At 48.8% G+C, this 4,367-nt stretch overlaps 2 long non-coding RNA genes across 2 annotated transcripts; both read right to left on the bottom strand.

Annotated features, from left to right (window-relative positions):
- Positions 1-332: 332 nt before the first annotated feature.
- Positions 333-2,081, bottom strand: LOC127467946 (uncharacterized). Its single transcript, XR_007903364.1, has 3 exons — positions 2,034-2,081; positions 528-691; positions 333-394 (listed from the first exon to the last, which is right to left on the bottom strand). It is a non-coding gene; the product is annotated as an uncharacterized LOC127467946 (long non-coding RNA).
- A 1-nt stretch (position 2,082) lies between these two features.
- LOC127467948 (uncharacterized) lies at positions 2,083-3,802 on the bottom strand. The gene is made up of 4 exons (XR_007903366.1): positions 3,608-3,802; positions 2,834-3,254; positions 2,636-2,742; positions 2,083-2,171 (listed from the first exon to the last, which is right to left on the bottom strand). It is a non-coding gene; the product is annotated as an uncharacterized LOC127467948 (long non-coding RNA).
- Between the last annotated feature and the right edge of the window lie 565 nt (positions 3,803-4,367).

The raw sequence follows: 4,367 nt of genomic DNA, 5'->3' as shown, positions 1-4,367 counted from the left end.
AGTCTCTAGACTGTGAGTCATGTGGGAACCAATTGACAGTGACTGGAGTGGAAGATGTTTGCAGTGTGATAGAAAATCAACAATCTTCACCAAGCCAGTCTTCTAACAGAAACTTTACTGCTTTGTCGTTTTTTAGAAATCCAGCTTGGAGGTCAGCTGCAAGGAGAACCAGCTAGACCTCACTTTGTCCCAGTCCTACAGGAACACTTTTTCTGCAGCACTGGCATGTCAAGGTCTGAGTTACAAGCATTTGGCAAAAGCAGCTGCAGACAGTAATGATCCCAGAAGCCAGTGATTCAGAGGGACTCCACTGCCTCTTCTAGAGAAGGTACCTCAGAATCCCAGGAGGAGTCTTTGTCTTTCTTCTGCTCTTCTCTCACTCCTGGCAAGACACCTAACAAATATGAGAAGAGTCGCATCACTCCTTGGAGTGCTGATTTTCCTCTGCTTTGGCACCTCCCTCAAGACATGCATCACACTGATGGGTTATCATTCTCCTACAGGCCACATTGATTTTTCCTTCTTACCTCCTTGATAGCGAAGAGTCTTACATGATTCTGGCAATGCAGGTGTGTTTGAGAGAATGTCAGCAGTTGTCCCAGAGCAAGAGCTGTTAATTTCTTCTCTGCCTCTGGCACAACATTGTCCCTTCCTTTCATAGCATTCATATTCCTCTCCTTCATTAGCAGTACTAAAGATAGAAAGGGAGGAAATGCAATAGGTAAAAATGCCCCCAGACTTTCCTGCACTCTCCACGGGAAGAGCAACAGCCATGCATGTGCCATTCTAACCCTATTCATAGACAACTGCTAAAGGGTCACACACAGACAAAACATACTGCAGTCCTAGAGTAGTGGAGACTGAAATCCTCACTACAGGCATGCTCATGCTACAGGTGCCTATTCTATCTGTGGAGTAACTCACCCCTGCTGGCTACTGTCTCATCTGATAAACCCCCTCTCCATTTCAAGGACCAGAGAGATTAACTAGGCCCCTGGCAGGCTGACATCTCCAAAGCCTCTTCCTCAGCTGGATGTTATACTAATGTCTCAACATTAAGATGGAGCAATGTCTCCTCAACCCCAGTCCTCACTTTGAAGGGCTTCAGAAATTCCCATGGTTCCTCTGAAGACCTGAAGTTCAGAGGGCTCCTAAGTCGGATATTAAGAGGCCAACAAATATTGCACTTGCATTCTGAGACCTGTGTCATATTCTAACAACCTTGGGTCAGTTGGAGGTCAGGTTTGTTTCATGAGCAGGAATACAAAACAAAAAACCCCAATCAAACAACAAAAGAAATTAAACGCATTCTCCAGACCAAGGCTGCTATGCAGAATGGTGCATTAGCACAACAGAAACCTGGAGGGGAGGAATGAATACCTTGTTTTGTTAGAGCAATCCTCAAACATGCTTTAGTCCTAAAGGGGTTTTTACTCCACAGTTTACCCAGGCTCCCTTCTCTCCTGCTTCCCATCAAGACAGGCTAACAGAAGGGGCAGGGGGAGAGGAAATTGAGATCCAGTGACAAGAGTTCACAGGCAGTTGTTTATGGCTAGGCAAGGCATGCTCATAGGCATAATGCAATTCATTCACACATCCCTTGGCTACCATCACTAGGATAGAGGGCTTTTTTCCTCAGTCTAGTTAAGCACACATAGCCACCTTAGCCAGTGAATGGCCAGAGGTGCAAAGCTATCCACGGGAAGAGGAAAAGCACTGAAGAGTTTTAATTAGGGGATATCAGTTAGATCCCCTCTGAAACAAAAGGCAGGTAGTTGCTGCTAGGGGGTAGAATGGAACTTGGAAGCACACAGGTGAATTCTCAAAGAGAACTGGGTTTGGTGGGGAGGAGGGATGTTTTCCTCAATTTCCAAATCTACCCTTTACATGGAAAGAGATGCATCAGAAGGTGTCACACTTCAATAAAGCTCTCAGCACCTCATTTAACCCTGCCGCTGTTACCAAAAAGGGCGGTACATCAGCACGGACATTCTGAGAATGCAGTTGCTCTAGCAAGGATGTAAAACACTTACGACTCATCTCGAAATAGTCTTTCAAAAGCTCGAACTCCAAACACTCCACTGCTTTCTTCACTGATAACACCGCCATTGCGAAGAAGAACTTCTACTGCATCCTTATCCTGAAGAATAGCAGCAACTTCCATAGGGGTCCTAGGGCATCCAGGAGATAAGAGTAAATACGTCAGCTTCTGCAGGCATTACGTGTCATTACTTTAATCCCTCTTTGCTTCTCAGACAATTCATTTCCCCTCTCCTACTGGCAGAAGGAAAGCACAGCCAAACACCTGGAAGTGTTGGAGAATTCAGGTTGGTGGGACCTCAGGAGGTCTCCAGGCCAGCCATCCACCCAGAGCAGACTCAGGTTGCGTGTGTGTGCCTGCGCGCGTGCGTGTGCATGTGGGACCACAGACAATGCTTTCTTGCAGTCCTCAGTGTGGAAATCATCCCCTGAAGTAAGCAAGCAGCAGAGCGCAGGTCTGCTTTCACAAGTCACACTGAAGGAGCTCCTTCTGGGTGGTTCCTGGCCCTTTTTCAAAGCTCCTTCTTATGCCTCCCATCAATCCAACTTAAACAATGCTAAGGAGTCCCACACGTGCTTTTACCAAATCCTTCACCTTTTATGATTATCTGTAGCGTTCACGTCAGCTCCTTTTTGAAGAAGGAACTCGATCATCCCTTTGCAACGCTCAGTGATGGCAAGAGTAAGTGGAGTGTATCCCAGCTGAAAGGAAAAATCATCTCTCTTAGAATAACAGAGAAAAGTCAAGCAAGTTGACTTGGGAAGAGGAGGTTTACCTAAAGTCCAAGCTTACTTCATTCTTAGCATCAATATCTGCGCCATGCTCAAGCAGCAGCTCCACTAGAGATTTGCTAGACATCAGGACAGCAAAGTGAAGGGCGGTGTTACCAGTAGCAGCTCTGTGGTCATGGTTGGCACCATGCTCCAGCAGAATAGCCACACAATCTCTGTGCTGGTGCTGTACTGCCTGGAAAGAAGACACAAAGGAGGAATAACTTCCAACGTCTACATTGTTCTCTGTCAGAACTCCTGCGTCTTCCCAACACTGGAAAGTTCAAGCATCTTCAATCATAAGACAACATATGCCCCTTTCACATACCAGCATCAGTGGTGATCTCTTATATTTGTCCCGACGATTAAGCTTGCAATTCTTGCCTGCTAGAAATCGAACAACATCTGCATGGCCATTTATGCAAGCAAGATGCAGAGGTGTCCTAGAAATTAAACATACACAATTGTCCTGGTTTAAGCCCAGATGACAATTAAGCCCCACACAGCTACTTGCTCACACCCTCTCCCTCCCTGCCCCAGTGAAACAGGAAGGAGAATCAAAAGTAAAACCTATAATAACAATTAAATTAAAATAGAGTAATAATTAAAACAAAAGAAATAAAATAAATAATACTAAGGGATGCTAGATGCTGTCTGTTCCACTGATGGTATCCTTCGTTGCTGCTTAGGCTTGAAAGTACATAAAGTACATCCATCAGAAAACCACCCTGACTTTAGATAATTTTGACAAATTCCACATTTTGCAAAAGGTGGAGGCTTTGTTGTTTGTCCTTACAGCTTGTCTGCGTTGCGCCTGTTGACCAGGAACTTCTTCAGCCACCAGTGCCGCCGCAGCTGGTCCAGGTCGCCGCGGGCGGCCGCGCTGTGCAGGTCGACCCAGGCCATCTCTCGGCGTTCGGCGGCCTCGGCCTGGGTTCAGCAGACACAGGAGATGCCCGGTAGACTCTGCCGAGTCCCGGGCGGGGAGGGGATGGGGTGTGGGGAGAGGGGGATGGGGTGTGGGGAGAGGGGGATGGGGTGTGGGGAGAAGATGGGTCGATCTGAAAGGCGAGAGCCGAGTGGTAGCTGCGCTTCGCAGCCCCCGACGGTCCAAGCCAGAGAAGCGCTGCTGATCCCGTCGCGGCGGAGTCAGCAATGACGGCCAGCAAGGGTCTGGAGCCGGGACAGCAGCCGTGGACCGCCGAGACATCACAGAGGGGGCTTGTGACGCGGCACCACAGCCGGTTCCGAGACCGACCCGCCGCCGAGCAGGGCTGAGTCCATTGGGGAGGGTGTAGCTGGGATAACATAGGAAGGGGGGGGGAAACAGCGCACAACAGCAACTGCAGACGGAGAGAGAAGTGAGAATATGTGACAGAAACAGCCCTGAAGACCCCAAGGTCAGTGAAGAAGGAGGGGAAGGAGGTGCTCAGGCAACGGAGCAGAGATTCCCCTGCAGCCCGTGGTGCAGATCATGGTGGGACAGCTGTGCCCCTGCAGCCCAGGGAAGCTCATGGTGCAGGAGAGCTCCACCTGCAGCCCATGGAGGACCCCAC

The sequence above is a fragment of the Manacus candei genome, unplaced genomic scaffold (genome assembly GCF_025592945.1).
Source record: "Manacus candei isolate 608988 ecotype Guabito, Panama unplaced genomic scaffold, ASM2559294v1 h1tg000014l, whole genome shotgun sequence".
NCBI classification, from domain to species: Eukaryota; Metazoa; Chordata; class Aves; order Passeriformes; family Pipridae; genus Manacus; species Manacus candei.
This window is presented reverse-complemented; position numbering and strand designations above follow the sequence as displayed.